This window comes from Crinia signifera, chromosome 4 (assembly GCF_055691185.1).
Source record: "Crinia signifera chromosome 4, ASM5569118v1, whole genome shotgun sequence".
NCBI classification, from domain to species: Eukaryota; Metazoa; Chordata; class Amphibia; order Anura; family Myobatrachidae; genus Crinia; species Crinia signifera.
This window is the reverse complement of record NC_139220.1, coordinates 33,721,270-33,748,882: the sequence shown is the minus strand read 5'-3', so window position 1 is coordinate 33,748,882 and position 27,613 is coordinate 33,721,270. Positions and strand designations below refer to the sequence as shown.

Here is a 27,613-nt window from a genome sequence, read left to right as displayed (position 1 = left end):
ATGAGTGAGGGCCATGAAGACACATATTAGGCGGACATGTGTTGCGTTGACCACTGAAGGTCGTCATGATCTACGTCGAAACATGAAATAGGTCAACAGGGTTGAACGTTCAACACAAGCATTAGGTTGACAATGGCTAGGTTGAACGGTCAAAATGTCGACATGAGTTTTTTTAGCCGATGTGTCCTGACGGGTGGTATTTCATGCCCTACCCTCCAATCGAGCGTGAAGTGACAATAGAATAGCGCGCCAAATGCGAGCCATGCGCGGTACACTTTGACGGTGTCCATGTTGACATTCGGGACAAAAAAAAAAGTGAAAAAGTCATGTCAACCTAATGATCCTGGGTGGAACCCTGCATATACATCCCCCCCCATATACTTTACTATAGTACAGAGGGTGCTCCCCCCCCCCCATATACTTTAATATAGTCAGAGGCACACACAAGGGGGGGTTCCAGTTGCCAAGAAACCCCCATTCCCCACAGCCTGGCCATCAGCCACTACATGCAGTGTATCTGCTACGAATATCTAATTGTCAAAAGTGTCATTCCGCACAGACGGAGATTGCATAAAGCGCACCGTACTATGCACTTATACCTATGTATTGATCTGGGTCAATGATGTGCGGAAGAGTTACATTATATAGAGTAATATCCGCTGACCGCAATCTGGATCAATCACTGAATAAATAGAGCTGTTTTGAAATTCAACAGAAAACAGAAGAGCTCATGTCGTCCGTCCCATAACATATCACGTTTTGTTTTACCAGGTTCCGTTCCACCATAAACATGATATAGAACTCTCATCCCCTCAATCTAGGAAAACAAGAAAAGAAGCATAACAAAAAGAGCCCCCAGCAACTGCACAAGCTGATCTCTACATCCTGCATCATTTGTTTCTCTTGATTCCCTTCCCATGCTTCTAACCTTTAACACGGGCGTCTCAAGAGGGGGTCAGCTACATCACATCCTCAGGCCTGCTGTAAGCTTACTCATGTTTCATTATCCCCTATAAGGGAAACACTTCAGCAAACGCAAATTATCTTCAAAATGAATTTATATCTCTGGTGCGTTACTAGAATGTTTGAAAAGCCAAAGGAAAAATATGATAATGTTTTTAGTTTTATGGCGATGACGCAATGATCACACGCTTGCTTTAAATATCTAAGGCCCATATACACTGGCCGATCCCAACTGCTGCCGATATCGTCAGCTGCGGGGACCTGTCATCGGTAAGTTGCCGCTGCCGGTGGGGGCGTGATGGCAAGGGGTGGCTGCGCGAGGACCGTGCTGCATTCTGCATGGACCTCGTTGACGAAGCACCCACTTGACTGTACATGCACAGATGACGGGACGGGATGGGTCATTGGCGGCCCATGGGAGCATGCATCATGTGACGTTGGAAGCGTACGTGCTTGCCGATATAATAAATGGTATTGCTCAGGAGTGCCAAAATGAGCGCTATCACTTATATCACCCAGTATGTACAGGTCTTTAGAGGGCAGAGGGTGTTGAAGAAGACCAGAGGTGCAGAAAGTAGGGGAGCGGGTACTTTTTTTTCCGGACCCGCTACCCTCCTCCCCCATTGCAGAGAACCAGGTAGTGGGAGAGAGATGACAGGCTACTGCTGCAGCACAGCCTCTCTCCCCAGCCCAGCACATTGCTTTGTGCTGAGCTGGAAGGAGAAGCAGCTGAAGTGTCAGCCTGTGCTCTCTCTCCCTGAGTGGTTGTGCGATGCTGACCACCACCCGTCAGCCCCTGTTTTTTTTGTGAGAGAGGTTTGACCATGTCCCTCTCGTTGGCCATGCCCCCTTATTTTACCAGGGCCCGGTAGACCTGTCCGTGCCCCTGAAGATGACAACCTACTTGACACAATATTGAATGGATTTGGATAACTCCTATTTGTACCTCATGCCCTAGTGATGGCCTAGTTCATAATGAATTCATTGGTTGAGTCAACAATGCGATCGCTAAGGGAATGCAACTGTTACTCTTTAGCATAGAAACTATGAACTACAAACATCAACTGACACTTTAAACACCAATTGGTTCCTTTGCCATGGTCTTCAAGAATCTGGGAATATTTATTAAACCTTAAGCTAGAGTGATAGGAGGCAGGAGGCTGGAGAGACAGGAGGGTGGAGTGACAGGAGACCGGAGGCTGGAAAGAAATTGAACTGAAGGCTCTCCGACAGGGGGCTGAAGTGACCGAAGGCTGGAGAGAAATGTGGTAGAAGCAGGAAGGACAGGTGGCTGGAGTGATAGGGGACAGGAAGCTGGATTGAAATGGGGCAGGAGGTTGGAAAGAGAGGGCTTAAATGACAGGGACAAGATGCTGGAGAGAATTAGGGTAGGAGGCTGGTGAAAAATTGGGCCGGAGATAGGAAAGTCAGGGGGGCTGCATTGACGAGGCAGGAGGCTAGAAATGGGACCGGTTGGAAAGAAGAGGCTGGTGTGACAAGGTTAAGGAGTCTAGATTGACAAGGGTCATGAGGCTGGAGAGACACAGGGGTCCCCTCCAGCCTCCTACCCCATGTGTCTCTCCAGCCTCCTACCCCCTGTGTCTCTCCAGCCTCATGACCATGGACAGGAGTATGTTTGTACCTCTGATATATGATGACATTAGTTATACTTGGGTCGTACACTAGCAGGCATTTTTAGGACCATGTTATCTGAATATATGCTGAAGACACTGCCTGCCCACGGATAATCAATTTCCTCAGAGCTTGCAGTAAAATCATCATATAAGTAAGTTGCACTCTTATTTAGTACACAAGAAAAACAGTATATTGTATGGTGCATTGTAAGGTACTTTCTGCCCTGGACTCTACTAGGTCCTTAGTCCAACATCATCCCTTTAAAATTGTAATGTTTTAAAGTTAACCATGAAGTCACATAACAATGCACAATAACAAACAAAAGTAGAAAGCAAACTTCACCAGCAGCCAGGAGATACAACGAACTATAGATCTTAAGATGCATTTAGAATTTTTACTATTTTGGGGAACTGAGAAAATGGAATTGACGTGATGGAATCTCAGGCGAAAACATCTGCAGAAATCCAACAAGAACCTTGAAGGTCTACAAAGGAAAGACCTATACTAGCCCAACCTCGTCACCCACTGAGGAAGCTTTAGGTTAGGAGTGAGTTACTTCATACTTGCCTACTTTTGAAAATCATTTTCAGGGAGAGTTGAGCGGGTAGAATTTTCCACAGCAGGTGGGGAACATAGGGTGGCGGGCCATGGTCAGGGCCATGGGAACGCCCAGCGTTTCATGGGCCTTCCCATGGTAATTCATTCAGTGACACAGGTGGCAGGCAGCTGACGTCAGCTGCCCGTCCGCTTCCCATACAGGGCGCCGCAGATCCATGTGCACAGGGCATTAAGGTTCACACTAGCCTCCCCACTAAATGCGGAAGTGTAGGCAACCCTGACACACCATTATATTAGACACAGCCCCCCCCCCCCGATTACACCTAGTGCACACACCACTATATTACACTACATACAGCCCTCCATATTACACCCAGTACACACACACCACTATATTACACTATATACAGCCCCCCATATTACACCCAGTGCAGACACCACTATATTACACTATATACAGCCCCCCATATTACACCCAGTACACACACACACACCACTATATTACACTATATACAGCCCCCCATATTACACCCAGTACACACACTACTATATTATACTACTGTATATGCAGCCCCCCCATATTACACCCAGTACACACACCACTATATTACACTATATACAGCCCCCATATTACACCCAGTAGACACACCACTATATTACACTATATACAGCCCCCCATATTACACCCAGTACACACACCACTATATTGTACTATACACAAAACCCATATATTACACCCATTACACACACCACTATATTACACTATATACAGCCCCAGATATTACACCCAGTGCACACACCACCATATTACAATACAAGGCCTGCCCAACGGACTTTTCAAGCTTGGAAAAAAGCAAAGGCGACTTAACACCTCACGGACGGTGTGCCGGTGAGTACTGAGATTGGGAGAGAAGATGAGAATGTCGTCCAAATAAACAACAATAGATACACACAACATGTCCCGGAAGATGACGTTCACAAATTGCTGGAAAACGGCAGGGGCATTGCATAGACCAAACGGCATGACAAGATATTCATAATGACTGTCTCGGGTATTGAAGGCTGTCTTTCATTCATCCCCCTGGCGGATACGGATAGGGTTGTATGCACCCCTCAAATCTAGTTTGGAGAAGACCGTAGCCCCCTTAACTTTATCGAACAGTTCGGTAATGAGAGGCAGCAGATAGCGATTTTTGATGGTGATGTTATTCAGCCCCCGGTAATCGATACATGGTCTCAAACTGCCATCCTTCTTTTTGACAAAGAAAAAACCTGCCCCTGCAAAAGGAATTTGCAAAGCACCAAATTACTTTATTGATAAAAAAATGGAAAAACAAAATAGTACATAAAAAAAAAAAAAAATTGTACTCCACTTTGGCTCGAACCAGTATTGCTGCTCACAGTATACAGTAACTGTGTCTTTAACCGCTAGGCCACAGAAACCTGTGATTTCAGCTGCTCCATCGGTGTACAATATACTGTACAGTCAAGTATGAGACATGCCCAGTAGATTGCGCTGTTTTCATGGCACAGTACAGCATAATGATAGACACCTCTGTAAATAATATACCATGTGAAAGTTTCCAGCATTAGTAAAGGTTAGCATGGATTCCATATTTATGCAGTAGCAATCTGTACCAACAAATTGTATAACTGATATCTCCTCCTGCAAATTTAATCCAAGAACTCTTTCCTTAAAGTAAGTACTCTTTCCCTAAATTAAGGACTTTTACCTGAAGTGGAAAATTTACTCTTGCAAGAAAAAAAACTTTCTCTGTATCTTACAGTATATAACGACAATAACTGTATCATGTACATTGCAGCCTGTCATTGTTATTTTTTTTGTGCAAAAGGAATTTGCAAAGCACCAAATTACTTTATTGATTAAAAAATGAAAAAAAAAAAAAATAGTGCATTTAAAAAAAAGTAAAGGTTAGCATGGATTCCATATTTATACAGTAGCAATCTGTACCAACAACATGTATAACTGATCATATCTCCTTCTGCGAATTTAATCCAAGAACTCTTTCCCTAAAGTAAGTACTCTTTCCCTAAAGTAAGGACAAAATCTGTAATGGGAAGTTGGACAAAATCTATAGTGTGAAGTTCTCTTATAAAGAAAGTTGATTGGCCAGCTTTCTGTTTCCCCCGTATTTGTACCTTATAAACGAGCGTTACAGAGTACTGTACAGTATGTGTGAATTACTGTATACAGTATTACAGAAGACAACAATGACATGTACAGGCATGCGCTGTAGTGTTTAGGAAAAGTGACATCTGGTGGTCAATGAGTGTAATTGCAGGTTACATTTACAACATTATGTTACATTTATAACGCGATCTATAACGGGACTATAGCGCAAGGAGCAGGCGCGATTCATGCGCGATTTGCATAGCGCACGTTATGCGCAACGCAGCCACGATGTATGAGGCCATATCTGTATATACAGCCCCCATATTACACCCAGTAGACACACCACTATATTACACTATATACAGCCCCCCATATTACACCCAGTACACACACCACTATATTGTACTATACACAAAACCCATATATTACACCCATTACACACACCACTATATTACACTATATACAGCCCCAGATATTACACCCAGTGCACACACCACTATATTACAATACACAGCCCCTAATATTGCACCATTACACACACCACTATATTACACTTTATACAGCCCCCCATATTACACCCAGTAAACACACCACTATATTATACTACTGAATATACATCCCACCATAATACACCCAGTACACACACCACTATATTGTACTATACACAAAACCCATATATTACACCCATTACACACACCACTATATTACACTATATACAGCCCCAGATATTACACCCAGTGCACACACCACTATATTACAATACACAGCCCCTAATATTGCACCATTACACACACCACTATATTACACTTTATACAGCCCCCCATATTACACCCAGTAAACACACCACTATATTATACTACTGAATATACATCCCACCATATTACACCCAGTACACACACCACTATATTACACTATATACAGCCCCCCATATTACACCCAGTACACACACCACTATATTACACTATATACAGCCCCCCATATTACACCCAGTACACACACCACTATATTGTACTATACACAAAACCCATATATTACACCCATTACACACACCCCTATATTACACTATATACAGCCCCGATATTACACCCAGTGCACTGCACACACCACTATATTACAATACACAGCCCCCTAATATTGCACCCATTACACACACCACTATATTACACTTTATACAGCCCCCCCCATATTACACCCAGTAGACACACCACTATATTACACTATATACAGCCCCCCATATTACACCCAGTACGCACACCACTATATTATACTACTGTATATACAGCCCCCCATATTACACCCAGTACACACACCACTGTATTACACTATATACAGCCCCCCATATCACACCTAGTAGACACACCACTATATTACTCTATATACAGCCCCCCATATTACACCCAGTACACACACCACTATATTGTACTATACACAAATTCCATATATTACACCCATTACACACACCACTATATTACACTATATTCAGCACCCGATATTACACCCAGTGCACACACTATTTTACAATACACAGACCCCTAATAGTACACCATTACACACACCACTATATTACACTTTATACAGCCCCCCATATTACACCCAGTACACACACCACTATATTATACTACTGAATATACAGCCCACCATATTACACCCAGTACACACACCACTATATTACACTATATACAGCCCCCATATTACACCCAGTAGACACACCACTATATTACACTATATACAGCCCCCCATATTACACCCAGTACACACACCACTATATTGTACTATACACAAAACCCATATATTACACCCATTACACACACCACTATATTACACTATATACAGCCCCAGATATTACACCCAGTGCACACACCACTATATTACAATACACAGCCCCTAATATTGCACCATTACACACACCACTATATTACACTTTATACAGCCCCCCATATTACACCCAGTAAACACACCACTATATTATACTACTGAATATACATCCCACCATATTACACCCAGTACACACACCACTATATTACACTATATACAGCCCCCCATATTACACCCAGTACACACACCACTATATTACACTATATACAGCCCCCCATATTACACCCAGTACACACACCACTATATTGTACTATACACAAAACCCATATATTACACCCATTACACACACCCCTATATTACACTATATACAGCCCCGATATTACACCCAGTGCACTGCACACACCACTATATTACAATACACAGCCCCCTAATATTGCACCCATTACACACACCACTATATTACACTTTATACAGCCCCCCCATATTACACCCAGTAGACACACCACTATATTACACTATATACAGCCCCCCATATTACACCCAGTACGCACCCCACTATATTATACTACTGTATATACAGCCCCCCATATTACACCCAGTACACACACCACTGTATTACACTATATACAGCCCCCCATATCACACCTAGTAGACACACCACTATATTACTCTATATACAGCCCCCCATATTACACCCAGTACACACACCACTATATTGTACTATACACAAAACCCATATATTACACCCATTACACACACCACTATATTACACTATATACAGCCCCAGATATTACACCCAGTGCACACACCACCATATTACAATACACAGACCCCTAATAGTACACCCATTTCACACACCACTATATTACACTTTATACAGCCCCCCATATTACACCCAGTAAACACACCACTATATTATACTACTGAATATACAGCCCACCATATTACACCCAGTACACACACCACTATATTACACTATATACAGCCCCCCATATTACACCCAATACACACATCACTATATTGTACTATACACAAAACCCATATATAACACCCATTACACACACCACTATATTACACTATATACAGCCCCCCCATATTACACCCAGTGCACACACCACCATATTACAATACACAGACCCCTAATAGTACACCCATTTCACACACCACTATATTACACTGTATACAGCCCCCCATATTACACCCAGTGCAGACACCACTATATTGCACTACATAGAGCCCCCCATATTACACCCAGTACACACACCACTATATTACACTATATACAGCCCCCCATATTACACCCAGTACACACACTACTATATTATACTACTGTATATACAGCCCACCATATTACACCCAGTACACACACCACTATATTACACTATATACAGCCCCCATATTACACCCAGTAGACACACCACTATATTACACTATATACAGCCCCCCCATATTACACCCAGTACACACACCACTATATTGTACTATACACAAAACCCATATATTACACCCATTACACACACCACTATATTACACTATATACAGCCCCAGATATTACACCCAGTGCACACACCACTATATTACAATACACAGCCCCTAATATTGCACCATTACACACACCACTATATTACACTTTATACAGCCCCCCATATTACACCCAGTAAACACACCACTATATTATACTACTGAATATACATCCCACCATATTACACCCAGTACACACACCACTATATTACACTATATACAGCCCCCTATATTACACCCAGTACACACACCACTATATTACACTATATACAGCCCCCCATATTACACCCAGTACACACACCACTATATTGTACTATACACAAAACCCATATATTACACCCATTACACACACCCCTATATTACACTATATACAGCCCCGATATTACACCCATTGCACTGCACACACCACTATATTACAATACACAGCCCCCTAATATTGCACCCATTACACACACCACTATATTACACTTTATACAGCCCCCCCATATTACACCCAGTAGACACACCACTATATTACACTATATACAGCCCCCCATATTACACCCAGTACGCACACCACTATATTATACTACTGTATATACAGCCCCCCATATTACACCCAGTACACACACCACTGTATTACACTATATACAGCCCCCCATATCACACCTAGTAGACACACCACTATATTACTCTATATACAGCCCCCCATATTACACCCAGTACACAAACCACTATATTGTACTATACACAAATCCCATATATTACACCCATTACACACACCACTATATTACACTATATTCAGCACCCGATATTACACCCAGTGCACACACCACTATTTTACAATACACAGCCCCCTAATATTGCACCATTACACACACCACTATATTACACTTTATACAGCCCCCCATATTACACCCAGTACACACACCACTATATTATACTACTGAATATACAGCCCCCCATATTACAGCCAGTACACACACCACTATATTACACTATATACAGCCCCCCATATTACAGCCAGTACACACACCACTATATTACACTATATACAGCCCACCCATATTACAGCCAGTACACACACCACTATATTACACTATATACAGCCCTCCATATTACACCCAGTACACATACCACTATATTGTACTATACACAAAACCCATATATTACACCCATTACACACACCCCTATATTACACTATATACAGCCCCCGATATTACACCCAGTGAACTGCACACCACTATATTACAATACACAGCCCCCTAATATTGCACCCATTACACACACCACTATATTAAACTTTATACAGCCCCCCAATATTACACCCAGTGCACACACCACTATATTGTACTATACACAGCAGACCCCATTACAATACACACAGCCCCTCATATTACTCTTAGCCCAATTAAAAAAAAAGTGCCCTGCCCGGTGGTCAGCGCCCTGCCTGGTGGTTAGCACCCTGCCCTAAAGTGTAGAGCCTTCGGGGTAGCCGGGCCTGCCCCCTTCAGTGACGCCGGCGGCCGGGCCCGCCCCTTTTCTTGATGGCAGCGACCGGGCCCGCCCCTTTTCGTCACGGCGCGGGCCCTTTTGTGATGTTGGCGTCCCGTGACCGCCCAAAACAGTGACCTCGGCGGGCCCGGTCCACCCCCCTTACGCTGCCCCCCGTGCAGCGCCGCCCTGCCCACCCTAGTTCCTAGAAGGAACACTAAGGGAGGCCAATCCAGGGATCGTCAGGATCCTGGAAATTTGGCCTAAAATTACTGGGATTTTAATCAAAGGATTGGAGATTCCATTCCCGGGATTCTGGGATTAGTAGGCACATGCACAATTTACCTTGTTTTTAAAGCCAGGCAGCGCTGAGCACCTTTAATATACGCTGCCCAGCTGATCCTGACCCCCAGCTGTGTGCAGCGTGATGTGAGGGGTCATACTACGCTGCCCTGCCACCGTACCGCTCCTTACTACCCACCATACTGCTGCCATCTGCCAGCCGTACTGATCTAGAGATGCTGCAGCATGGCCTTCGTTAACGAGGACCTCCCTCGCCCGGACATGCTAGATGGGGAAGGGGGCTGTTAACGACATACAGAGTACACACTAGAAGATAAAGTGAAAGATATCTTTCACTTTATCTTCTAGTGTGTATGGGCCTTTAGTCATCACTGACAGAATGTATAAATAATTGAACAAACAACCATAGCATTAATAATTCCAGGAAACATTTGCAGAAGCACTTTGAAGGGTACAAACCTAATTGTGAACACATTGGTTTTTTTTTGTACTGAATAACTGCAGTTATCTAGAATAATAATATAAAAAGCCTTTATACGAACGCTGCCCGATAAAAGCTAATCAAAGGTTAAAATAAATCCATAAAGTTTACCGAAACACTTACAAAGTCTGCGTCCAGACAGCAGTCATGCGTCCACTATATACAAAGCAAGCAGGAAGGACCATTCTGTCATCCCATGTAACTGTGTTATATACATGTAATATGTAATATGTTATATACATTAATATTAATATGTAATATGTTATATACATTATATACATGTCTGATGTTCCTCTGGATGCAGTCCAACCCTCTCCCATCCACATTCCAGTACCCCAGGAGTTCCCCACATCCATTAGTACATCACTGTGTCTCCTATAACCAGGCTGACAGGTCTAGAAAGTAGGTTTTATCGCCTCATCCCTTTAATTCCGGACACATATTAATTACACAGGTTCTGTGGCTGGCTGGACTCCATTTCACCTGGTTTTAAACTGACACTTTTCAAGACTCCATTTCACCTGGTTTTAAACTGCCATAGAACCTGTGTAATTAATATGTGTCAGGAATTAAAGGGATGAGATGGTAACCCTACTAGCAAGACAGGTACCGCAGGCAAATCCCCATTTATTGATCCTGAAACAGCATCTCCAGTAACTCCCAGATCAGGGACTGCTCCGAAGAAGGAAAAAAAAAAACAATATTTCTGCAATTTTCATAATTCCCTTTCTAACGATAACCAGAGCCGCCCAATCCGGCAGTGTCCTTCAAACGAACGCTTCTGTGACCTTGACTGAATCTCTGCAATATTCTGTCACACCCTGCTTAATTCATTTAACCAGCTCAATAATTCATCACTCAGGTGCATGCTGCAGTTTCACACACCGACGTGTGCTGGGGCTGGTGCAGATCAGCTGTGTATGGTGTGATAGTACTGTACAGCCCCTCAGCCAGCTGCCACTGTCTCACCACTTCTAGGTCTCTCCCGCTTACCTGAATACCTGAGCACAAAGAAAAAGGCTTGTCTTCATCGGTATCCTAGCAACACAACCTCAGCCACAGTTCCGAGGACCAATTTTGGGACATTCCATCTAAACTCTGTGACAATTCCCATTTCTCCCGAAAGGGTCACATGGCTGGAAGCAGTATCTGGCAGCTGCAGGACCACTCCTTCTTTCATCCCTCCTTCTGCTTTATCGTCTCTCCCAGTCTCAGGGAGCTCATTTTGCACCCATGGGAAACACTGATCATCTGCTCAGTGCCACGGCTGGCAAGGGTGAGCGTGTGCATGTGACAATTAACGAATAGCAGCTTTCAGCACTTGCAGACGGTGCTTGTGCAAAGGGATTACGCTGTGAGGCTGCGGACAGATTTATAATGTATACTGCCTGGTGGCCGGGATAATTAGTAATTATTTTATCAACATTTATTTATACAGCGCCAGCATGTTCTGTTGCCCTTTACAATTGGGAGATGAGGGGGTTGCAGTAATTAGAGCATATTTTGGCAGTGTCATGTTTTCATGCAGCTGTGAGCAGACAGAGACGTACAGTGTGTGGAGTACAGATTGCAGAGTCAGAATAAGCAGCTCAGGGGGGTCAGATGCACATGTGGCTCTACCCAGCACATGATTTACACCAGGTATGGGGAACCATCAGCCCTCCAATTGTTGCTGAACTACATATCCCAGCATGCCTAGCTACAGTTTTGCTACTTGGCCATGCCCCCATACCCTTTCTGCAGTGAAGAGAGACTATGGGCATGCGCACAGCATCTATTCCCCGCTGCTCTGCTAAGGAACTCCTCCCCCACCGCGGGACACAGTCAGCCCTGGGCGGGACGTGGAACTGACCCCATAAAACGGGGCGGTCCCGCGAAAATTGGGACAGTTGGGAGCTATGATATAATGCTAATGTTGCAGCTGCTGGGCTGTCCATTGGGAAGGACGCTGACTGCAGCTCTAACTTGCCGTGGTACCCACAAAGGCGCACCATCGAGCCCACACCGGCCTATGTCTGACAGATTTCGGCTTGCCGGGACAGAGGAACTACATCCAAGGCAGGACAGAGCCTACTATCTGTGATTCGGTTATTGTCAGACATACGCGCTCATCCTACTGTAGCCAATGTACCAATCCAACTACATCCCCGCTGTACGGCACAAACCTGCTCACTTTTATTTTCTCTTTCATCATTCCATCCTCCTGAACCCAGGCCGGCATTGCCTGGTCACGTATCATTCAGCCCACCAAGAACCTTTGCAATCCGGTGGACCACTATGCAATACACCAATCCTTGTGTATCAATGCCTATTTCCCTATAGAGTGTACGCTTGCGAGCAGGGCCCTCCTACCATGTTGGCTGTCTGTAACTACCCAGGTTGTTTTATCCCTATTTCTAATTGTGAAGTGCAACAGAACCTGCTGCTCTGTATAAGAAACTGGTAATGAAGAAAAAAAATACTTTTTATGTTTTTCTCACTCATGCCCCATGTAGTAACACATACCCCTACCCCATCACATCTGTAATAACACATTCCTAACATCGGTTACCAGGTCAACAGCCATAATGTTGACATCTCAACAGTTGTGACATTGGATAATAACGCTATTCTGCATGAGGTCAGCGGCAGGTGACCGGGTACAGTACAGCAGACCCCTCACTCTCCCCCTACATGGGGTAATAACGCTATTCTGCATGAGATCAGCGGCAGGTGACCGGGTACAGTACAGACCCCTCACTCTCCCCCTACATGGGGTAATAACGCTATTCTGCATGAGATCAGCGGCAGGTGACCGGGTACAGTACAGACCCCTCGCTCGCCCCCTACATGGGGTAATAACGCTATTCTGCATGAGATCAGCGGCAGGAGACCGGTTAGAGTACAGACCCCTCACTCTCCCCCTACATGGGGTAATAATGCTATCCTACATGAGGTCAGTGGCAGGTGACCGGGTACAGTACAGACCCCTCACTCTCCCCCTACATGGGGTAATAATGCTATCCTACATGAGGTCAGTGGCAGGTGACCGGGTACAGTACAGACCCCTCACTCCCCCCCTACATGGGGTAATAGTGCTATTCTGCATGAGATCAGCTGCAGGTGACCGGGTACAGTACAGACCCCTCACTCCCCCCCTACATGGGGTAATAGTGCTATTCTGCATGAGCTCAGCAGCAGGTGACCGGGTACAGTACAGACCCCTCACTCTCCCCCTACATGGGGTAATAACGCTATTCTGCATGAGATCAGCGGCAGGTGACCGGGTACAGTACAGACCCCTCACTCTCCCCCTACATGGGGTAATAACGCTATTCTGCATGAGATCAGCGGCAGGTGACCGGGTACAGTACAGACCCCTCACTCCCCCCCTACATGAGGTAATAGTGCTATTCTGCATGAGCTCAGCGGCAGGTGACCGGGTACAGTACAGATCCCTCTCTCTCCCCCTACATGGGTTAATAATGCTATTCTGCATGAGATCTGCGGCAGGTGACCGGGTACAGTACAGACCCCTCACTCTCCCCCTACATGGGGTAATAATGGTATTCTGCATGAGATCAGTGGCAGGTGACCGGGTACAGTACAGACCCCTCACTCTCCCCCTACATGGGGTAATAACGCTATTCTGCATGAGATCAGCGGCAGGTGACCGGGTACAGTACAGACCCCCCACTCTCCCTACATGGGGTAATAACGCTATTCTGCATAGATCAGCGGCAGGTGACCGAGTACAGTACAGACCCCTCGCTCTCCTCCTTCATGGGAAATAACGCTATTCTGCATGAGATCAGCGGCAGGTGACCGGGTACAGTACAGACCCCTTACTCTCCCCCAACATGAGGTAATAACGCTATTCTGAATGAGATCAGCGGCAGGTGACCGGGTACAGTACAGACCCCTCACTCTCCCCTACATGGGGTAATAACGCTATTCTGCATGAGATCAGCTGCAGGTGACCGGGTAAAGTACAGACCCCTCGCTCTCCCCCTTCATGGGAAATAACGCTATTCTGCATGAGATCAGCGGCAGGTGACCGGGTACAGTACAGACCCCTCACTCTCCCCCTTCATGGGAAATAACGCTATTCTGCATGAGATCAGCGGCAGGTGACCGGGTACAGTACAGACCCCTCACTCTCCCCCTTCATGGGAAATAACGCTATTCTGCATGAGATCAGCGGCAGGTGACCGGGTACAGTACAGACCCCTCACTCCCCCCCTACATGGGGTAATAACGCTATTCTGCATGAGCTCAGCGGCAGGTGACCGGGTACAGTACAGACCCCTCACTCTCCCCCAACATGGGGTAATAACGCTATTCTGCATGAGTTCAGTGACAGATGACCGGGTACAGTACAAACCCCTCACTCTCCCTACATGGGGTAATAACGCTATTCTGAATGAGATCACCGGCAGATGACCGGGTACAGTACAGACCCCTCACTCTCCCCCAACATGAGGTAATAACGCTATTCTGAATGAGATCAGCGGCAGGTGACCGGGTACAGTACAGACCCCTCACTCTCCCCTACATGGGGTAATAACGCTATTCTGCATGAGATCAGCGGCAGGTGACCGGGTACAGTACAGACCCCTCACTCTCCCCTACATGGGGTAATAACGCTATTCTGCATGAGATCACCGGCAGGTGAAGGGGTACAGTACAGACCCCTCACTCTCCCTACATGGGGTAATAACGCTATTCTGCATGAGATCAGCGGCAGGTGACCAGGTACAGTACAGACCCCTCACTCTCCCCTACATGGGGTAATAACGCTACTCTGCATGAGATCACCGGCAGGTGACCGGGTACAGTACAGACCCCTCACTCTCCCCTACATAGGGTAATAACGCTATTCTGCATGAGATCAGCGGCAGGTGACCGGGTACAGTACAGACCCCTCACTCTCCCCTACATAGGGTAATAACGCTATTCTGCATGAGATCAGCGGCAGGTGAACGGGTACAGTACAGACCCCTCGCTCTCCCCCTACATGGGGTAATAACGCTATTCTGCATGAGATCAGCGGCAGGTGACCGGGTACAGTACAGACCCCTCACTCTCCTTCTACATGGGGTAATAATGCTATTCTGCATGAGATCAGCGGCAGGTGACCGGGTACAGTACAGACCCCTCACTCTCCCCTACATGGGGTAATAACGCTATTCTGCATGAGATCAGCGGCAGGTGACCGGGTACAGTACAGACCCCTCACTCTCCCCTACATGGGGTAATAACGCTATTCTGCATGAGATCTGCGGCAGGTGACCGGGTACAGTACAGACCCCTCACTCTCCCCCTACATGGGGTAATAACGCTATTCTGCATGAGATCAGCGGCAGGTGACCGGGTACAGTACAGACCCCTCACTCTCCCCCTACATGGGGTAATAACGCTATTCTGCATGAGATCAGCGGCAGGTGACCGGGTACAGTACAGACCCCTCACTCTCCCACCACAAGGGGTAATAACGCTATTCTGCATGAGATCAGCGGCAGGTGACCGGGTAAAGTACAGACCCCTCACTCTCCTTCTACATGGGGTAATAACGCTATTCTGCATGAGATCAGCGGCAGGTGACCGAGTACAGTACAGACCCCTCACTCTCCCACCACAAGGGGTAATAACGCTATTCTGCATGAGATCAGCGGCAGGTGACCGGGTAAAGTACAGACCCCTCACTCTCCTTCTACATGGGATAATAACGCTATTCTGCATGAGATCAGCTGCAGGTGACCGGGTACAGTACAGACCCCTCTCTCTCCCCCTTCATGGGGTAATAACGCTATTCTGCATGAGATCAGCGGCAGGTGACCGGGTACAGTACAAACCCCTCGCTCTCCCCTACATGGCGTAATAACTCTATTCTGCATGAGATCAGCGGCAGGTGACCGGGTACAGTACAGACCCCTCACTCTCCCTACATGAGGTAATAACGCTATTCTGCATGAGATCAGCGGCAGGTGACCGGGTAAAGTACAGACCCCTCTCTCTCCTTCTACATGGGATAATAACGCTATTCTGCATGAGATCAGCTGCAGGTGACCGGGTACAGTACAGACCCCTCTCTCTCCCCCTACATGGGGTAATAACGCTATTCTGCATGAGATCAGCGGCAGGTGACCGGGTACAGTACAGACCCCTCGCTCTCCCCTACATGGCGTAATAACTCTATTCTGCATGAGATCAGCGGCAGGTGACCGGGTACAGTACAGACCCCTCACTCTCCCCTACATGGGGTAATAACGCTATTCTGCATGAGATCAGCGGCAGGTGACCGGGTACAGTACAGACCCCTCACTCTCCCACCACAAGGGGTAATAACGCTATTCTGCATGAGATCAGCGGCAGGTGCCGGGTACAGTACAGACCCCTCACTCTCCCCCTACATGGGGTAATAACGCTATTCTGCATAAGATCAGCGGCAGGTGACCGGGTAAAGTACAGACCCCCTCACTCTCCTTCTACATGGGGTAATAACGCTATTCTCATACCCTCCAACTGTACCGATTTAGCCGGTACAGTACCGTTTTTAAACGGTCTGTACCGGCTAAATCGAAGTGTACCGAATGTACCTTTTTTCTGGTGGCATGGAGGCAGAGAAACAACGGTGCGCCGGTGCTGTCACTGAAGGCGGCACCTGGAGAAGAGGGGCTGGCTGCAGTGCAGAGCTTAGCTACAGTAGGCTTGTAAACTGACAGCACTGCAAGCCAATGGTAGCCGCCTCAGCGTATCATGGCCAATCACAGTGCAGGCACTGCGGCCAATCACAAAACAGGGGTCGGAAAGGAGGAATTTGAAGCGTGCCCGTGATGTTCCTGTATGAGGGCACACATGTCCCTATTGTCCCATTTGGGTAAGTCTATGCTGCAGGAAGGGTCAGACGCCGACAAGAGTGTCACTGTGCGCCAGACACAGCAGTCAGCATCCTGGTACTCACTCAGGCTGGCTCCCGGCTCCGCTGCCCATGGGACCCGGCGGCGTCTCTAAGGGTGTCCAGGCTCCAGCTACATCTCTCATTAGTACATAGCAGCACAGCCAGACCACGCCCCCTGTCACTGTAGTCATGCCGGTCACCGGCTCACAATCCGATTCAACACCTTCCCCTCACTGCCATAAAGAAGTGCTGTGTGCTAGCTGAGCTTGCTACCACCAATCAGCAAGCATAGATGTAATAGTAGTAAGAGTGTATCATGTATAGCAATATTATAGTTCAAAAGTACCGCATACAAGTGCGCGAATGGCTGTACAGGCAACGGGACCAAGGGCACCTGACCACACCATTAGCATAAGTAACCGGGGGAAAACCATGGCGGTGTAGTAGTTGGTGCAGTGCACATTCGGAAAGGGGACGTGGTTACACCCCCTTTTGTCAATGACCACGCCCCCTCCCTTCATGGCCACGCCTCCTTCCTGAATGTGTACCGATTTATTTTCTTCAAATGTTGGAGGGTATGTATTCTGCAGGTGACCGGGTACAGTACAGACCCCTCACTCTCCCCCTACATGGGGTAATAACGCTATTATGCATGAGATCAGCGGCAGGTGACCGGGTACAGTACAGACCCCTCGCTCTCCCCTACATGGCGTAATAACGCTATTCTGCATGAGATCTGCGGCAGGTGACCGGGTACAGTATAGACCCCTCACTCCCCCCCTACATGGGGTAATAACGCTATTCTGCATGAGATCAGCGGCAGGTGACCGGGTACAGTACAGACCCCTCACTCCCCCCCTACATGGGGTAATAATGCTATTCTGCATGAGATTAGCGGCAGGTGACCGGGTATAGTACAGACCCCTTACTCTGCCCTACATGGGGTAATAACGCTATTCTGCATGGGATCAGCAGGTGACCGGGTACAGTACAGACCCCTCACTATCCCCCTACATGGGGTAATAATGCTATTCTGCATGAGATCAGCGGCAGGTGACCGAGTACAGTACAGACCCCTCGCTCTCCCCCTACATGGGGTGATAATGCTATTCTGCATGCGATCAGCGGCAGGTGACCGGATACAGTACAGACCCCTCGCTCTCCCCCTTCATGGGAAATAACGCTATTCTTCATGAGATCAGCGGCAGGTGACGGGTACAGTACAGACCCCTCACTCTCCCCCTACATGGGGTAATAACGCTATTCTGCATGAGATCAGCGGCAGGTGACCGGGTACAGTACAGACCCCTCGCTCTCCCCCTACATGGGGTAATAACGCTATTCTGCATGAGATCAGCGGCAGGTGACCGGGTACAGTACAGAACCCTCACTCTCCCCTACATGGGGTAATAACGCTATTCTGCATGAGATCAGCGGCAGGTGACCGGGTACAGTACAGACCCCTCACTCTCCCCTACATGGGGTAATAACGCTATTCTGCATGAGATCAGCGGCAGGTGACCGGGTAAAGTACAGACCCCTCACTCTCCCCTACATGGGGTAATAACGCTATTCTGCATGAGATCAGCGGCAGGTGACCGGGTAAAGTACAGACCCCTCACTCTCCTTCTACATGGGGTAATAACGCTATTCTGCATGAGAACAGCTGCAGGTGACCGGGTACAGTACAGACCCCTCACTCTCCCCCTACATGGGGTAATAACGCTATTCTGCATGAGATCAGCGGCAGGTGACCGGGTACAGTACAGACCCCTCGCTCTTCCCTACATGGCGTAATAACGCTATTCTGCATGAGATCAGCGGCAGGTGACCGGGTACAGTACAGACCCCTCGCTCTCCCCCACCATGGGGTAATAACGCTATTCTGCATGAGATCAGCGACAGATGACCGGGTACAGTACAGACCCCTCACTCTCCCTACATGGGGTAATAACGCTATTCTGCATGAGATCACCGGCCAGTGACCGGGTACAGTACAGACCCCTCACTCTCCCCCAACATGAGGTAATAACGCCATTCTGCATGAGATCTGCGGCAGGTGACCGGGTACAGTATAGACCCCTCACTCTCCCCCTACATGGGGTAATAATGCTATTCTGCATGAGATCAGTGGCAGGTGACCGGGTATAGTACAGACCCCTCACTCTGCCCTACATGGGGTAATAACGCTATTGTGCATGGGATCAGCAGGTGACCGGGTACAGTACAGACCCCTCACTCTCCCCTACATGGGGTAATAATGCTATTCTGCATGATATCAGCTGCAGGTGACCGGGTACAGTACAGACCCCATACTCTCCCCCTACATGGGGTAATAACGCTATTCTGCATGAGATCAGCGGCAGGTGACCGGGTACAGTACAGACCCCTCACTCTCCCCTACATGGGGTAATAACGCTATTCTGCATGAGATCAGCGGCAGGTGATCGGGTACAGTACAGACCCCTCATTCTCCCCCTACATGGGGTAATAACGCTATTCTGCATGAGATCAGCGGCAGGTGACCGGGTACAGTACAGACCCCTCACTCTGTCCCTACATGGGGTAATAACGCTATTCTGCATGAGATCAGCGGCAGGTGACCGGGTACAGTACAGACCCCTCACTCTGTCCCTACATGGGGTAATAACGCTATTCTGCATGAGATCAGTGGCAGGTGAACGGGTACAGTACAGACCCCTCACTCTGTCCCTACATAGGGTAATAACGCTATTCTGCATAAGATCAGCGGCAGGTGAACGGGTACAGTAAAGACCCCTCGCTCTCCCCCTACATGGGGTAATAACGCTATTTTGCATGAGATCAGCGGCAGGTGACCGGGTACAGTACAGACCCCTCACTCTCCCCCTACATGGGGTAATAATGCTATTCTGCATGAGACAGCTGCAGGTGACCGGGTACAGTACAGACCCCTCACTCTCCCCTACATGGGGTAATAACGCTATTCTGCATGAGATCAGCGGCAGGTGACCGGGTACAGTACAGACCCCTCACTCTCCCATCACAAGGGGTAATAACGCTATTCTGCATGAGATCAGCGGCAGGTGACCGGGTAAAGTACAGACCCCTCACTCTCCTTCTACATGGGGTAATAACGCTATTCTGCATGAGATATGCGGCAGGTGACCGGGTACAGTATAGACCCCTCACTCCCCCCCTACATGGGGTAATAACGCTATTCTGCATGAGATCAGCGGCAGGTGACCGGGTACAGTACAGACCCCTCACTCTCCCCCTACATGGGGTAATAATGCTATTCTGCATCAGATCAGCGGCAGGTTACCGGGTACAGTACAGACCCCTCACTCTGCCCTACATGGGTTAATAACGCTATTCTGCATGAGATCTGCGGCAGGTGACCGGGTACAGTATAGACCCCTCACTCCCCCCCTAGATGGGGTAATAATGCTATTCTGCATGAGATCAGTGGCAGGTGACCGGGTATAGTACAGACCCCTCACTCTGCCCTACATGGGGTAATAACGCTATTCTGCATGGGATCAGCAGGTGACCGGGTACAGTACAGACCCCTCACTATCCCCCTACATGGGGTAATAAAGCTATTCTGCATGAGATCAGCGGCAGGTGACCGAGTACAGTACAGACCCCTCACTCTCCCCTACATGGGGTGATAATGCTATTCTGCATGAGATCAGCGGCAGGTGACCGGGTACAGTACAGACCCCTCGCTCTCCCCCTACATGGGGTAATAATGCTATTCTGCATGATATCAGCGGCAGGTGACCGGGTACATTACAGACCTCTCACTCTCCCCCTACATGGGGTAATAACGCTATTCTGCATGAGATCAGCGGCAGGTGACCGGGTACAGTACAGACCCCTCACTCTCCCCCTACATGGGGTAATAACGCTATTCTGCATGAGATCAGCGGCAGGTGACCGAGTACAGTACAGACCCCTCGCTCTCCCCCTACATGGGTTAATAATGCTATTCTGCATGATATCAGCGGCAGGTGACCGGGTACATTACAGACCTCTCACTCTCCCCCTACATGGGGTAATAACGCTATTCTGCATGAGATCAGCCGCAGGTGACCAGGTACAGTACAGACCCCTCACTCTCCCTACATGAGGTAATAACGCTATTCTGCATAAGATCAGCGGCAGGTGACCGGGTACAGTACAGACCCCTCACTCTGTCCCTACATGGCGTAATAACGCTATTCTGCACGAGATCAGCGGCAGGTGACCGGGTACAGTACAGACCCCTCACTCTGTCCCTACATGGCGTAATAACGCTATTCTGCACGAGATCAGCGGCAGGTGAACGAGTACAGTACACACCCCTCGCTCTCCCCCTACATGGGGTAATAACGCTATTCTGCATGAGATCAGCGACAGGTGACCGGGTACAGTACAGACCCCTCACTCTCCCCCTACATGGGTTAATAACGCTATTCTGCATAAGATCAGCGGCAGGTGACCGGGTACAGTACAGACCCCTCGCTCTCCCACCACATGGGGTAATAATGCTATTCTGCATGAGATAACCGGCAGGTGACCGGGTACAGTACAAACCCCTCACTCTCCCCCTACATGGGGTAATAACGCTATTCTGCATGAGATCAGCTGCAGGTGACCGGGTACAGTACAGACCCCTCGCTCTCCTCTACATGGCGTAATAACGCTATTCTGCATGAGATCAGCGGCAGGTGACCGGGTACAGTACAGACCCCTCGCTCTCCCCTACATGGCGTAATAACGCTATTCTGCATGAGATCAGCTGCAGGTGACCGGGTACAGTACAGACCCCTCACTCCCCCCCTACATGGGGTAATAACGCTATTCTGCATGGGATCAGCAGGTGACCGGGTACAGTACAGACCCCTCACTCTCCCCTACATGGGGTAATAACGCTATTCTGCATGAGATCAGCTGCAGGTGACCGGGTACAGTACAGACCCCTCGCTCTCCTCTACATGGCGTAATAACGCTATTCTGCATGAGATCAGCGGCAGGTGACCGGGTACAGTACAGACCCCTCGCTCTCCCCTACATGGCGTAATAACGCTATTCTGCATGAGATCAGCTGCAGGTGACCGGGTACAGTACAGACCCCTCACTCCCCCCCTACATGGGGTAATAATGCTATTCTGCATGGGATCAGCAGGTGACCGGGTACAGTACAGACCCCTCGCTCTCCCCCTTCATGGGAAATAACGCTATTCTGCATGAGATCAGCAGCAGGTGACCAGGTACAGTACAGACCCCTCACTCTCCCCCTACAAGGGGTAATAACGCTATTCTGCATGAGATCAGCGGCAGGTGTCCGGGTACAGTACAGACCCCTCTCTCTCCCCCTACATGGGTTAATAACGCTATTCTGCATGAGATCTGCGGCAGGTGACCGGGTAGAGTATAGACCCCTCACTCCCCCCCTACATGGGGTAATAACGCTATTCTGCATGAGATCAGCGGCAGGTGACCGGGTACAGTACAGACCCCTCACTCTGCCCTACATGGGTTAATAACGCTATTCTGCATGAGATCTGCGGCAGTTGACCGGGTACAGTATAGACTCCTTACTCCGCCCCTACATGGGGTAATAATGCTATTCTGCATGAGATCAGCGGCAGGTGACCGGGTACAGTACAGACCCCTCACTCTGCCCTACATAGGGTAATAACGCTATTCTGCATAGATCAGCGGCAGGTGACCGGGTACAGTACAGACCCCTCACTATCCCCCTACATGGGGTAATAAAGCTATTCTGCATGAGATCAGCGGCAGGTGACCGGGTACAGTACAGACCCCTCGCTCTCCCCCTTCATGGGAAATAACGCTATTCTGCATGAGATCAGCGGCAGGTGACCGGGTACAGTACAGACCCCTCGCTCTCCCCCTACCTGGGGTAATAACGCTATTCTGCATGAGTTCACCGGCAGGTGAACGGGTACAGTACAGACCCCTCGCTCTCCCCCTACATGGGGTAATAACGCTATTCTGCATGAGATCAGCGCCAGGTGACCGGGTACAGTACAGACCCCTCGCTCTCCCCCTACATGGGGTAATAACGCTATTCTGCATGAGATCAGTGGCAGTTGACCGGGTACAGTACAGACCCCTCACTCTCCCCTACATGGGGTAGTAACGCTATTCTGCATGAGATCACCGGCAGGTGACCGGGTACAGTACAGACCCCTCACTCTACCCCAACATGGGGTAATAACGCTATTCTGCATGAGATCAGCGGCAGGTGACCGGGTACAGTACAGACCCCTCACTCTCCTTCTATATGGGGTAATAACGCTATTCTGCATGAGATCAGCGGCAGGTTACCGGGTACAGTACAGACCCCTCACTCTTCCCTACATGGGGTAATAACGCTATTCTGCATGAGATCAGCGGCAGGTGACCGGGTACAGTACAGACCCCTCACTCTGCCCTACATAGGGTAATAACGCTATTCTGCATAGATCAGCGGCAGGTGACCGGGTACAGTACAGACCCCTCACTATCCCCCTACATGGGGTAATAAAGCTATTCTGCATGAGATCAGCGGCAGGTGACCGGGTACAGTACAGACCCCTCGCTCTCCCCCTTCATGGGAAATAACGCTATTCTGCATGAGATCAGCGGCAGGTGACCGGGTACAGTACAGACCCCTCGCTCTCCCCCTACCTGGGGTAATAACGCTATTCTGCATGAGTTCACCGGCAGGTGAACGGGTACAGTACAGACCCCTCGCTCTCCCCCTACATGGGGTAATAACGCTATTCTGCATGAGATCAGCGCCAGGTGACCGGGTACAGTACAGACCCCTCGCTCTCCCCCTACATGGGGTAATAACGCTATTCTGCATGAGATCAGTGGCAGTTGACCGGGTACAGTACAGACCCCTCACTCTCCCCTACATGGGGTAGTAACGCTATTCTGCATGAGATCACCGGCAGGTGACCGGGTACAGTACAGACCCCTCACTCTACCCCAACATGGGGTAATAACGCTATTCTGCATGAGATCAGCGGCAGGTGACCGGGTACAGTACAGACCCCTCACTCTCCTTCTATATGGGGTAATAACGCTATTCTGCATGAGATCAGCGGCAGGTTACCGGGTACAGTACAGACCCCTCACTCTTCCCTACATGGGGTAATAACGCTATTCTGCATGAGATCAGCGGCAGGTGACCGGGTACAGTACAGAACCCTCACTCTCCCCCTACATGGGGTAATAACGCTATTCTGCATGAGATCAGCGGCAGGTGACCAGGTACAGTACAGACCCCTCACTCTCCCCTACATGGGGTAATAACGCTATTCTGCTTGAGATCAGCGGCAGGTGACCGAGTACAGTACAGACCCCTCGCTCTTCCCCTACATGGGGTAATAATGCTATTCTGCATGAGATCAGCGGCAGGTGACCGGGTACAGTACAGACCCCTCACTCTCCCCCTACATGGGGTAATAACGCTATTCTGCATGAGATCAGCGGCAGGTGACCGGGTACAGTACAGACCCCTCACTCTCCCCTACATGGGGTAATAACGCTATTCTGCATGAGATCAGCGGCAGGTGACCGAGTACAGTACAGACCCCTCGCTCTTCCCTACATGGCGTAATAACGCTATTCTGCATGAGATCAGCGGCAGGTGACCGGGTACAGTACAGACCCCTCACTCTCCCTACATGGGGTAATAACGCTATTCTGCATGAGATCTGCGGCAGGTGACCGGGTACAGTACAGACCCCTCACTCTCCCTACATGGGGTAATAACGCTATTCTGCATGAGATCAGCGGCAGGTGACCGGGTAAAGTACAGATCCCTCGCTCTCCCCCAACATGGGGTAATAACGCTATTCTGCATGAGATCAGCGGCAGGTGACCAGGTACAGTATAGACCCCTCACTCCCCCCCTACATGGGGTAATAACGCTATTCTGCATGGGATCAGCAGGTGACCGGGTACAGTACAGACCCCTCACTATCCCCCTACATGGGGTAATAATGCTATTCTGCATGAGATCAGCGGCAGGTGACCGGGTACAGTACAGACCCCTCACTCTCCCACCACATGGGGTAATAACGCTTCTCTGCATGAGATCAGCGGCAGGTGACCGGGTACAGTACAGACCCCTCTGTCTCCCCCTACATGGGGTAATAACGCTATTCTGCATGAGGTCATCAGCAGGGTACTAGGTACACCACACTGTCAGCAGCAGCAGGGTACTAGGTACACCACACTCTCACCAGCAGCAGGGTACTAGGTACACCACACTGTCGTCAGCAGCAGCAGCAGCAGCAGCAGGGAACTAGGTACACCACACCAGCAGCAGGATACTAGGTACACCACACTGTCAGCAGCAGCAGGGTACTAGGTACAACCACACCAGCAGCAGGGAACTAGGTACACTACACTGTCACCAGCAGCAGGGAACTAGGTACACCACACTGTCACCAGCAGCAGGGAACTAGGTACACCACACCAGCAGCAGGGTACTAGGTACAGTACACCACACTGTCTCCAGCAGCAGGGAACTAGGTACAGTACATCACATTCTCACCAGGTCAGATGTGGTGCCAGCAGGGCTGGGGAGGAAGCCTCCGCTCCTTCTTTGGATGTTTCTTGCTGCAGAGTCTCCAGGAGATGAACGTGGATCAGAGACCAACTCAAGAGAAATCTTGTCTGTAAGAACACAGGGCAGTGTGTTGCAGCCATGTCAGGGGGTTAGTGAAGGCTCACATTACACTTCAGTCATTATTCCTTTACAATCACATGAATGTCCAGTGAGGAAGAGAGGATCGTTGTGCTCTATAACACACCCATGTGCGTCCATGTACGAGTCCTGCAGACCATCCTCCTCAGTGTATAGTGAATACTAGTTTCAGAATCCTTATAACAGCTGTGTTTGGGGGTGAATGATTGGGCTGTTGCGGCTCAGAAGGTTAATCAATCTACAGCAACTCTGTACTACAGCAGTAATACGGAATGATTACACTAGACTCACTGTAAATTCATTTATATCAATGTACAATGTAGAAAACAATAGGGTTTATCTAGTGACACCTAGTGGCCAATTAATAAAATACACCTAAAGCCTTTCAGGCAAAGGGGCCCATCCACTATGCAGACATATCTGAAGCTACAAATCTCTTCAGATCATAGTTGCCTACCCTCCTGCATTCTGCAGGAGACTCCCTGAAATAGCAGCAATCTCCCTCTCTCCCTCATTAGTCTAGCAATCTCCCTCATTTCACCTAGCCCACATTACACTGTTATATTTTTGGGTAAAAAAGGAATGAGTGACAGATACATTTACATTGAATCATCAGCACCATTTCCCAGCACTATCAAGCATAGTATCTCTTACTAACTGCTTTGGGCTCATCTACATTTGGAAAGACAAAATGACAGTGGGTGCGTGGCGCAATGCTGCCTAAGATCACGATCCATGAAGATACACCTTTACTTCAACAATATAGCATACAGAAAAATGGGATGTATAATCAATGGCGCAAAAAGAGATGATACTAGGGGTGGCACATGTTTGGGGGCGGCACTTGGATGTCAGCCAAAATGTACCAATAACTGCAAAATATCCACTGTACTGTATTATATTCCATCTTAAAAAGAGTGTAAATGGATAGGACATGCAGATACTGCCCCTATAACCTGTCATACTTATTAAATATGTATCCATAATAAAAGAACATGTAACAGTTAGTGGCTTTTTTATAAATCCATTATATTGGCTATTATCAAATGAGGGCTTATAAGTGATCAATAAAAATAATACAATTAGGCGCTGGGGGGGGTGCGAACATTATTGTTGTGCCTAGGGGCGCCCTCATCCCTAAATCCGCCCCTG

General features: G+C 48.3%; 1 protein-coding gene across 2 annotated transcripts in view; it reads right to left on the bottom strand.

Moving 5' to 3' along the window:
• RELL2 (RELT like 2) overlaps positions 1–26,731 on the bottom strand; it is a 60,347-nt gene extending 33,616 nt beyond the window's left edge. Inside the window, exon 1 of one of the 2 annotated variants that reach the window (XM_083181507.1) lies at positions 26,309–26,731. The gene's annotated coding sequence lies outside the window, so the exon portion shown is untranslated. Of the gene's footprint in view, positions 1–11,876; positions 12,192–26,308 lie in introns of those variants that run through there. The other variant, XM_083181506.1, reaches the window with a different exon arrangement.
• Between the last annotated feature and the right edge of the window lie 882 nt (positions 26,732–27,613).